We start from the raw sequence: 12,252 nt of genomic DNA on the forward strand, positions 1-12,252 counted from the left end.
ACAACTCCCACCCCATAACCCCTCCACCATGATTTGTGTCTACATTAAAGTTGGAGGAACTCTACTTTAGACAAAGCTTGATAAGTATTTGTTGAAAATGCTAAATTTCCCACCATTTTTATGCAGTGAGCACCTGCCAGCTGTCAGAAGAAGCTCAGTATTAGCCACAGCAGCAATTATTAAATGTTTTCGATAAGTATGGTATTATAGTAGGCACTTTCAAAAAAAGTGTAGTAGGCACTTTTGAGAAAAAAAAGAGGAACACTCTTCTTTCCCAAATAAACTCGTTTAAATTACAGTAGCATCTGGCCTCATGCTCATAAACAGAAGGCAGATTTCGTAAAGGCTCAAGACAAAAAGCCTCACCAATTTTTTTAAAGATTTATTTATTTATTTGAAAGTCAGAGTTACACAGAGAGGCAGAGAGAGAGAGAGAGAGAGAGAGAGAGAGAGAGAGGTCTTCTATCCGCTGGTTCACTCCCCAGTTGGCTACAACGGCTGGAGCTGGGCCGATCTGACGCCAGGAGCCAGAAGCTTCTTCTGGGTCTCCCACACGAGTGCAGGGGCTCAAGGACTTGGGCCATCTTCTACTGCTTTCCCAGGCCTTAGCAGAGAGCTGGATCAGAAGTGGAGCAGCCGGGACTCAAACCAGTGCCCATATGGGATGCCAGCACTGCAAGTGGCAGCTTTACCGGCTACACTAAAGCGCCAGCACCACCAAATTTTTTGTTAAGGGAAATCTACAATTTAGGAATGAGAGGCAAGGGAGATCTTTGAAGGTGCAGGAAAGAGAGAATGTGGTGTCTTAGGAGAGGTGGGACTCAATCCCAGGGCTCTTCAGACCAGAAAATCCCCCGGGATTGAGTGGTATTGGAGAAGACGAGTAGGGAAGTGGGGACTGAGGGAAGTCTTCAGCGGCAGAGAGAGCCAGGGGTGAGATCATTTAGCCAGAAAAAGGAAGCAGGACATCGTGATCAATTCAACAGGCTCCACCAGAGATGGGGCTGGGGGCGGGGTGGAGCAGTGTCCCAGCGCGTGTGTTTACAACATTCCCATCAGTGAGAACATGCCCTAACCCCTTTGGCTTGCCAATCAGCCTGGTGTCTCTAACAGGTTCTTCATTTCGGTGCTGATTTTTGTTTCCTGACATAGCTTCTAGAACCTAAGTGATAAACCCTCAGTACCTTGTCGGTGAGTTAAAGGCCTCTGTGCTCCTGACTCGAGAACAGAATTTACTGACAGCGAGGACGTAAAATTCTCTGGCCTCGTAAACAATTTTCTGTTGATAATGCTTCTCTTAACCCACGGGAGTTCAGAGCCAGTTTTGGAGCAATCATCATTTCAGATCAAGGTTCACAAACACTATGTGGTGGGGAAGTTTGCCCTCCCTCCACAGCCACCCCTTCCTGCCCTCTTTTGGGATGATGATGAATGCTATGAGAGCCACCAGTCTCCCAGGCATTGGCTACACAGCGCTGTAGGAGACTTCAGATGGGCAGGAGTGGGTTAAGGGTTGTCTCAAGACTGGTTTTGTTACTAGCAAGAAAAAATGGATTAGGAACTATGGCATTAAAAAAGCCAATAGCTAAATGAAGTGAGATTGTGAAAAAAAATCAGTTAACCCAGAAGAAGGCAGGAAAAGAAGAAAAGAGTAGCAACAACAAAACTGAAAGACAAGCAGAGAACAAAACATGCTAGAGATAAAACCATACAGATAATTACACCAAATGGAATCGGAATATACCTCCAAAGAAAAGGCAGGATATTTAGAGTGGATGAAAATGCAAGGCCTAATGATATGCTGTTTGTAAGAGAGGCATTTTAAACATAAAAACACACGTAAACTGGAAAAAAGAAAAACAATGAGAAAAGACAGCATGCAAAAGAGGCAGCAGAGGTAGCTGTGTTAGTATCAGATAAAAGGCACTTGATGTATGCCAGCAAGTGTTACCAGAGATGGAGAGGGGGCATTTTACAATAAAAAAGGGTACATTTATCAGGAAGTCATAACAACCGTAAATGTGTATGAGCCTAATAACAGAGCTCCACAATCCATAAAGCAAGAATTAACAGATGCGTTAGGAAGCAGGCCACAGGTGTGACTTTCTCAGGGGGCTCCCGTTGGTGTTTAACCAGCTCTCCACATCCAACCCAGCTCTGGACATCCTGTACTGAACTGGCCATAAATGAAGAGAAGAGCCCTTCCTCCCTGTGTGAGCAGATGCACTGATTAATTTCAGTGGTGTAGGAGGGAGCTTAACCTATTATGAGTCAGAGGTTCTGAGTTCCAGTTCTTAACTTCGGCACTTAACTCATGACCTGGAAGAAGTCATAAACTTTTTTGAGTTTTCTTTTCCTTAAATGCCAGTAGGTCATTTTATTTATTTATTTTTATTTTTAAAAAAGATTTATTTGTCTGAAAGGCAGAGAGAGGAAGAGAGAGACAGAGAGGTCTTCCATCCACTGGTTCACTCCTCAAATAGCTGCAATGGCCTGAGCTGGGCTGATCTGAAGCCAGGAGCCAGGAGCTTCTTCCAGGTCTCCCATGTGAGTGCCTGGAACCAAGGGCTTAGGCCATCTTCTATTGCTTTCCCAAGCACATTAGCAGGGAGCTGGATCAGAAGTGGAGCAGCTGGGACTTGAACCAGTGCCCTTACGGGATGCTGGGGCCACAGTGGAGGCTTAACTTACTTTGCTTATTACCAGCTCTAGTAGGTGATTTTAAAAACCATCAGATGACATTGAACACAATTTCCAGCTCCGAGAGTCTGATACTCACCCTACTCTTGGTTTTGAATAATTAAAACACTTTGCATAAGCTCCTGGGGGTAGGGAGGGTACTATGCTGAAAATACCAGTTTTCCTCCTCTCTGTTACCATAATCAACATGGCTTCCATGACTCCTAGACGTGTAGAGATGTCTCCCAACCAGCGAGCAATCATTCGATTCTGTGGCAGAGCCCACCAGTTGGGTGTCCTCTCACGTGGACTTTCTACCTGGAGGCAGTGTCAGATCCCACGGAGGAGGGCTCATTCCCCAAGACTCCCAGTTAGGACGCCAGTCGCAAGTCCAGAGAGCTTTGCCTGTGCCTCTGGCCGATGTTCCATGACCTCGTCACCGGGCTCTTATTTTGCTGGAGTGGCTCACAGAACCCAAGGAGACACTATACTTACATTTACCACTTGATTAGAAAGGGCACTGTTGAGGAGACAAACAGCCGAGCAAGGAAACACAGGCGAGGGCTGGCAAGGTGCACTGCGGAGACTTGGGGTGTGCCACTCTCCCGGGAGGTGAGCAGGTTCCTGTTTGCCTTCCTGCAAGCTTCCACCTGTTCTGCTGTATCAGAGCTTCCAGAACCCGTGCATGTTTGCCTCTATGGAGGCTTTGTTACCTCTGCCTGACTGCCCATCTGTCCAGATTGTTCTCGGCCCCTGTGTGTGGCATTTCTTCATGCAGGGTTTAGAGCAGACCGCTCAGGAATAGGGAGGGGCTTATCTACTAGCAGACAAGGTGGGTCAGAGGCAGGCGGGGAAGATGGGAGTGTCTGTGACCCATGGTGGAGAAGGGAAATTTTGTTTCTGTGGTTTGTCTTTGGGAAGGAGTTATGAGGCAGGAACCATAGATGAAAATCAAAACATATATATAGGGGCCAGCGCTGTGGTGTAGCGGATAAAGCCACTGCCTGAAGTACTGGCATCCCAATGTGGGCACTGTTTAGAGTTCCATTGCTCCACTTCCGATCCAGCTCTCTGCTATGGCCTGGGAAAGCAGTGGAGGATGGCCCAAGTCCTTGGGCCCCTGCCCCGGCGTGGGAGATCCAGAGGAAGCTCCCAGCTCCTGGCTTCAGATCGGCACAGCTCCAGCTGTTGCGGCCAATTGGGGAGTGACCCAGCAGATGGAAGACTCTCTCTGCCTCTGCTTCTCTCTCTGTATAACTTTGGCTTTCAAATAAATAATCTTAAAAAAACCCCACCAAAAACATATATATATATATAATAATCACAAAAGGTATAAAGTATACATTTTTGAGTAAAATATCTGAAGAACCTATTATCTGCAAATGCTTTGACCCTGTCAATTAACTTCACGGCCCTGGATCCTGCAAAGTGAGGCTGCAGGAGGGGATCCTTTTTGCTGTTGTATTTGGAGGGCTCCGCCTTTCCGGCCCCCTCTCTGGCGGTCACCATGGCTGCCTTGTGGGGAGCGCTCGTCTGGCCCAGCGCTACTCTTGTGTCCCTGTCCCAACAGAGTGGGAGAGCTGTAACAGCATCAGATGATCTTCTTGGGGGTTTGGGCTTCGTAGGTGACTGAAAGTGGCCTGCACTGTTCCCTGGAGTGACCATGGGGCACTACCTCGGGGGAAGGCGAGGATGTTTGTGCCTCTCCTCTCCCTCCCCACCTTTTTTTTTTTAAAGATTTAAAGAGGTCTTCCATCCACTGGTTCACTCCGAAGTTGCCTGCAATGGCCAGAGCTCTGCCCAGTCTTCCACACCTGTGCAGGGGCCAAGGACTTGGGCCATCTTCTACTGCTTTCCCAGGCCATAGCAGAGAGCTGGATCAGAAGTGGAGCAGTTGGGACTAGAACTGGTGCCCGTATGGGATGCCAGCACTGCAGGTGGTGGGTTTATCCGCTACCCCACAGCACCAGCCCCAAGAGCCTGCATCTAGTGCTGAGCTTCTCACTGGCAGGGCCCGAGGCAGTGCAGGGCATCACAGGCTAAGGATGGGAAGCAAGCACGTTAGCGTGATTCTTCTGCTCTCTTGACCTCATGACTTCATAGGATTCAACCCTGGCGACTCCACCCAGCTGGCTCATCTAACCCTCATCACCCTCCAGAGGCCTCACCAGTTAGATGGAGTTCCTACCCTCCTAATACTTCACATTTCAACACACGACTCTAGGAGGACTCACCCGACCCATACCCACATCCAGCTCCCATCCTCACAATGCACCTGCAATAGTGCCAAAGTCTTAACTCATTGCAGCATTAATTTAAGAGTCCGACGTGCAAAATCTTTATTTATTTATTTTTTTTGACAGGCAGAGTGGACAGTGAGAGAGAGACACAGAGAAAAAGGTCTTCCTTTGCCGTGGTTCACCCTCCAATGGCCACCGTGGCCGGAGCGCTGCCGCCGGCGCATCGCGCTGATCCGATGGCAGGAGCCAGGTGCTTATCCTGGTCTCCCATGGGGTGCAGGGCCCAAGTACTTGGGCCATCCTCCACTGCACTCCCGTGCCACAGCAGAGAGCTGGCCTGGAAGAGGGGCAACCGGGACAGAATCCGGTGCCCCGACTGGGACTAGAACCCGGTGTGCTGGCGCTGCAAGGCGGAGGATTAGCCTAGTGAGCCGTGGCGCCGGCCACCGACGTGCAAAATCTTATCTGAGATTCAAGGCATACACCTTCCAATTGTGAGCCTATGCAACTCAACCAAGTTATGTATTTCCAGCACACACTGGTAAAATAGGCATGGGCAATATGTTCCCATTCCAGAAGGAACTAGACGGGTATGAAGGGGGAATCAGCCCAGAGCAGACATTAAATCCTAAAGCTCCAACTCCAGCCACCCTGTGCACATTGCAAGAAGGGGGGTGGCCACCCAAGGCCTTGGCCAACGTTGTGTCCAGAGCTTGGCTGGTCGCAGGCCACCTGGTTCCTCTCTCTGGCTGGCTTTGCATGCTGCTTGCAGGAGAAGCACGCTGCACGTTGCCGTACCTTTCTGGTGTCATTGCTCCGGTCCCACTCTGTTGGCTCCACGAGGCACTGCCCCATCAGGGACTCTCCACGGGGCTGCTGACCCTGTGGCAAACTTCTGCCTCCCAGGCCTTCCTTTGAGATCCTGGTGGACATCCCCTTGTGCTCATAGCTCTTGCATTCTGCAGGCTTGCAAAATGAGCACTGCGTGGGTGCCCCCGAGGTCTGCAGCTCACATGGAGCTTGAGTCACGGCTGCAGCTGCTGAGCACTACACCAAAAACAAGCAGCAGAACCTCGAGGTGGCCTTGGGTTTCGAGCCCAGGGAGGGAACCCGAGTGACCCCCGGAACTGTCATGACACTGGCAGCCTTGACGGTTTCTCCCTCCGTCCATCCCTCCCTCCCTCTCTTTCTCTTCCTTCCTTCCTTTTTCCTCCTCCTCTTCCTCCTACCCTCCTCCTCTCCTCCTCCTCCTCCTTCTTCATTTAGGATTTATTTATTTATTTGAAAGGCAGAGTCACAGAGAGAGAGGGAGACAGCGATCCTCCATCAGCTGGCTCACTCCCCAAATGGCCTCAACAGCTGGGGCTGGGCCCGACTGAAGCCAGGACCTGGAACTCCATTCGGGTCTCCCACATGGGTGGCAGGTACCCAAGTACTTGTGTTATCTGCTGCTACTTTCCCAGGAAGGGAGCTAGATCGGAAGTGGAGCAGCCGGAACTACAACTGGTGCTCATATGGGATGCCAGCATTGCAGGTAGCAGCTTAACCTGTTGCACCAGGATGCTGGCCCCTCAAAGCGGTTTCTGTAGCTCACAGCTTTGGTGCAAGGCTGAGGACCCACATCTGGTGAGGGCCTTCTTGCTGACAGATCTAGGGAGGCACGGAGCACCACATGGCATGTGTGTTTCCACTGAGCTCTCTCTCTCTCATACCCATAGTCAGTCATGGAGCCCCCGTCCTGATGACCTTATCTAATCCAAATCGCTTCCCAAGGCCCCACCTCTAAACTCCATCACTGGGTTAAGTCTATCTTTTTTTTTTTTTTTTTTTGACAGGCGGAGTGGACAGTGAGAGAGAGAGACAGAGAGAAAGATCTTCCTTTGCCGTTGGTTCACCCTCCAATGGCCGCCGTGGCCAGCGTGCTGCGACAGGTGCACCATGCTGATCCGATGGCAGGAGCCAGGTGCTTCTCCTGGTTTCCCATGGGGTGCAGGGCCCAAGCACTTGGGCCATCCTCCACTACACTCCCGGGCCACAGCAGAGAGCTGGCCTGGAAGAGGGGCAACCGGGACAAAATCTGGCGCCCCGACCGGGACTAGAACCCGGTGTGCTGGCGCTACAAGGCGGAGGATTAGCCTAGTGAGCTGCGGCAATGAACAGCCCAAGTCTATCCTTTTAATACCTCGAAGTGTAGATCAAATGTCAACACATGAACCTTAGGGGAAGACACTCAAGCTCTATCCGAACCCCAGCACTCCCAAGATCAGACGCTTTGTTGTGGAGAGGTCTTTGGTTTGCTGGTTCGCTTTAGGCAAGGTGATGTGGACCGGGTCTCAGACGGGAGCCCCCAGGGAGTGCTGGGGTGATCTTTGATGTCAATGGCTAGGTTGCAACACAGATGTTATTGACATTTTAAAGAGGTGTGTACTCTCTTCCTAACCTCAACTGAGAAAAACAAGATACTGGTTTATTTCCAAACGTGTTGAGTGTTCCAGAACATGTTTGTGGGTACAGGATCAGCTTGATTCAATATTGACTTTCAAAAATGTGAAAGTTTATTTTCACTTAGAAGAAAGGAGGGAAAGGTGAGATGGAAAAACTCACTGCTGAACTTAGAATTTTCTGTTTGGAAGATAAAGAAAAAAATGTTTTTCAAACTTTCTGATTTTCTGAGACTCTATATTGCGATTTTTTTTTCTTTTTTGAACCAGCCTAAGATGATTTCCAAGACTGAATTCGTTGATTTGCTTTAAGAAATAATCTTAACCAGATTTTATTTTCTTAAAAGCAATTTAGGAAAATTTTTCAATGAGAGATTACACTGACATCGGTTATATAAATGACCCAAATATCCTCAACTTCGCCAACCCTTGTTCCATCATTTTCTTAAATTGCAAAGTGACCAAATCCAGATTTTTTTAAAGATTTATTTTATTTATTTGAAAGGCAAAGATACACAGCGAGAGAAAGGGACAGAGAGAGAGAGAGAGAGAGAGATCTTCCATTTGCTGGTTCACTCCCCAAATGGCCACAATGGGTCAGGCCGAAGCCGGGAGCCGGGAGATTCTTCCGGATCTCCCCTGTGGGTGCAGGGGCCCAGATACTTGGTCCCTCTTCCGCTGCTTTCCCAGGCACATTAGCGGGGAGCTGACTTGGAAGTAGAGCAGCTATGACTCGAACTAGCACCCTATGGGATACTTAGCGACGGCTTCACCTACTACCTCACCATGCCAACCCCAAATCCAGATCTTTCATGAATGAGGGAGGTGCAGCCTTTCACCAGGGCCCCTTCCCCAGATGCTTCTGCCCACTCCCAAGGAAGGTGCACCTGTCCCAGGGCCCTTTCTGGCCAGCCTCGTCACCTCCAGAGACCGCCAACCAAGTCCACTCAGAGCACATGGCTGCCCCTTCCTCCAATCTGCCAAACCCAGCACTCAGGCTTTAAGGGGTAAAACAAAGCAAAAACTGAGGGAGAGGAACTGCAGCACAGGTGGGCCTCTGTCCTTTCTCCTTCCTGAGTCCATACCCTCAGCTGGCCTCCTCCCCCTCTTCATAGGACATCGTCAGCAGTAGCTGCCTTCTCACACAGAGCAGCTCACCCCCTTGGCGCCTCAGTTTCTCCATTCCAGAGGGGAATTAAAAAAAATTATTTATTTGAAACTCAGAGTTACACACAGAGAGAAGGAGAGGCAGAGAGAGGCAGAGAGAGGCAGAGAGAGAGAGAGAGAGAGAGAGAGAGAGAGAGAGAGAGGTTTTCCATCTGCTGGTTCACTCCCCAATTGGCTGCAATGGCCGGAGCTGCACTGATCCAAAGCCAGGCGCCAGGAGCTTTTTTCAGGTCTCCCACATGGGTGCAGGGGCCCAAGGGCTTGGGCCATCTTCCACTGCTTTCCCAGGCCATAGCAGAGAGCTGGATCAGAAGAGGAGCAGCATCCCATATGGGATGCCAGCACTGCAGGTGGTGGCTTTACCTGCTAGGCTACAGCGCTGGTCTCAGAGAGGAATTTGAGTTTTATGGTTGAATAACCCAGAGACCCATGGAAGGTCCTCCCCCCGCCCCTCCCCACCGAAAGGCAGGCTGGTCCCAGTGGTGAGTTGTGCTTTAACCACAGTCTAAACCAGAAAATGATGGCCACTGTGAACTAGCAGCTTACTCAGGTATATTCACAAAACATTGTGGTCCAGGAGCAGCACCTGTCGCAGGCAAACCTGATCTGTAGGGGCTCTGCTCTGGTTACGGGGCATTGGATGATACAAGAGCCCATCCTGCTCCGCCTGGTCCTGGCTGTGACAAGGACCCTTGCTGACGCCCTGGAAGCCAGGAGCAGCCCTTCCCTCGTCCACTGCCGGCCAGGCTTAGCTGTGTCACTTCTGACAGCCACAATCAGTTCTTGTCAGTTTTTACAGCCAAGCTTTCATTAGATCTGCCCCATCTGCATTTCCCGCCTTCCCGTGGGTTGCTCCTTCTCTCTTTAATCATCATTTCAGAGAGGAACCCTGGGTGATCACTTCCCAGGGGTTTCCATATCTGGAATGTCTTTATTTTTTTGTCATCACTTATGTGAGCACTTGGTTGGGTACAGCATTATGGTTTTATAGCTATTTTCCCTCAAAACTTTGGATATGTGACTTTATCATCTTTTTGGGAACCCAGTCATTGTTGCTCCTTTGTGATAATCTACTTTTCTTTTCTCTGGCAGCTTTTTTTTTTTTTTTTTTTTTTTGACAGGCAGAGTGGACAGTGAGAGAGAGAGAGACAGAGAAAGCGCTGATCCGATGGCAGGAGCCAGGTCCTTCTCCTGGTCTCCCATGGGGTGCAGGGCCCAAGCACTTGGGCCATCCTCCACTGCACTCCCAGGCCACAGCAGAGAGCTGGCCTGGAAGAGGGGCAACCGGGACAGAATCCGGTGCCCCAACCGGGACTAGAACCCAGTGTGCTGGCGCCACAAGGTGGAGGATTAGCCTAGTGAGCCACGGCGCCGGCCTCTCTGGCAGCTTTAAAAAGATCTCTCTCTCTCGATCTCTCTCTCGATCTCTCTCTCTCCCTCTTTCCCTCCCTCCCTCCCATTTTAGGTCTAGAGCAAAGTTGCAGAGGTGTGGTCTGTGTCCCTGGCGTCATTGTCTTACTTTACCATAGGACACTCACCAGAACTACAGAACCCATGTTGGCACCACTGGTCCTCCCATGGAAGGAATGCCCATCACATGGAGTCTCTGTGCCTCCCAAGCCATCTCTGCCGGGCCAGCTGCTCCAGCGTTCCTTGGCAGATTTCAGGAGGGCTGGTCAGGTGTGTTCTGGAACGTCCCTTAGCCGGGTGTGTGTGATGTTTCTTTCATGATTAGACTGGGGTGACGGGTTGTGGGAGAAATGCCGCAGAGGTCAAGTGCCCTTCTCACCCCATCAAGTGACCCGATACCCGTGTGACCCGTTCCTGCAGAAGCAACCAGCATGGGAAAATGTCAAGTATTTTCCATCTGAATAAACTCTAGCTTTATTACTTCCTGTGGATGTGGGATATTTTCTTCTTAATTCTACTTCCTCCCATGCTTTTCAAGGAGGGTGTATTTTTTTAAAAAAGATTTTATTTATGTATTTGAGAGGTAGAGTTAGAGAGAGAGAGAGAGAGAGAGGCCTTCCATGAGAGAGAGAAAGAGAGAGAAAGGTCTTCCATCCTCTGGTTCACTCCCCAGACAGCTGCAATGGCTGGAGCTGAGCCAATCTGAAGCCAGGAGCCAGGAGCTTCCTCTGGGTCTCCCACGTGGATGCACAGGCCCAAGGACTTGGGCCATCTTCCACTGCTTTCCCAGGCCGTAGCAGAGCTGGATCGGAAGTGGAGCATATGGGATGCTGGCGCAACAGGCAGAGGCTTAGCCGACTGTGCCACAGCACCAGCCCCAAGAAGGGCACATTTTCAAGCTTGGCAAAAGTTTAAAGACAAAAGAGGAAGTGCCTATTTACACCAAAGTGTTTACACGTTTTTTACCTGGCTAAATAGAGTTGAAAAAAAAATCCACAAGTATATTCAAGAAAAGTTTAAATAAACCCACATATTAACCTTAGGCTAAGTAATGCCATCATATTCTTACACAAAATGCCCTCTGAGAATCCTGCCGCAGACAGAAGCTTAGGTAGATTATGGTTTCCACCTGGCCTGATGTTTATTTTGTCCGTCTGCATTCTGAGAATCAATACACTCATATTTAGTTACAGGATAAGGATTGTCATATTAATTATGGAAAAGATAAATACAAGGCTGGTGTTGAGCTGCTCACGGCGATGCCGGCATTCCATATCAGAGCACCAGTTCAAGTCCCAGCTGCTCCACTTCTCATCCAGCTCCCTGCTAATGTGCCTGGCAAAGCAGTGGGAGATGGCCCAAGTGCCTGGGTCCCTACCACTCCACGTGAGAAACCTGGATGGAGTTCTTGGCTCCTGACTTTGACCTGGCCCAGCCCTAGCCGTTTCAGAAGTCTGGAGAGTGAACCAGAGGATGGAAGATCTTTCTCTGTCTCTCCATCTCTCTGTCTCTCTACCTATCAAATAACTAAATCTTAAAATAAACGATAAATAACAATTACTTAAAAGATTTTAACTTTACTTCTGTCTTCATTAGTGATGATGATGGAAGATGGATTTTATTCCAGTTGTAAAACTTCTTAATACATTTTCCTCCATTTGTGTTTTGGGGTCAAAAATCAGTGAGACCAAAAGTCAGACAAATGAGTGAAAAGGAGTGCGGAGTTGTGATCAGCCACACTCGGCAGAACCCTGTATTCTTCTGCATCATTTACACATAACAAACTGTGCAGGTGGAAATTCATTTGCGGTTGGGAATCGCAATTGCACAATTTCGCATGTTTCCTCTGGGTTTGTCAGGATTGACAAGTCGAGGAGGGTGGGTATTTGGCACAGGTGTTAGGACACTGCTTGAGGCATCTTCGTCCCATCTTGGAGTACCTGGGTTCCAGTCCTGACTCCACCTCCAATTCTAACTTCCTCCTGACGCACATCCTGGGAGGCAGAGGGTGATGGGTTGAGTATTAGAGTCCCTGCCACCCATGTGGGGGACCCGGATTGAGTTACGAGCTCCTATCTTCAACCTGGCCCAGTCCAGGCTGTTATGGGTATCTGGGGGTGTAACCAGGGATGAGAGCTCTCTCTCATATAAATATTTTTAAATATTTATTTATTTGAAAGCAAGAGTTACACACAGAGAGGAGAGGCAGAGAGAGAGAGAGAGGTCTTCTATCCGATGGTTCACTCCCCAGATGGCCACAACAGACGGAGCTGCGCCGATCTGAAGCCAGGAGCCAGGAGCTTCTTCCAGGTCTC

The sequence above is a fragment of the Oryctolagus cuniculus genome, chromosome 7 (genome assembly GCF_964237555.1).
Source record: "Oryctolagus cuniculus chromosome 7, mOryCun1.1, whole genome shotgun sequence".
NCBI lineage: Eukaryota > Metazoa > Chordata > Mammalia > Lagomorpha > Leporidae > Oryctolagus > Oryctolagus cuniculus.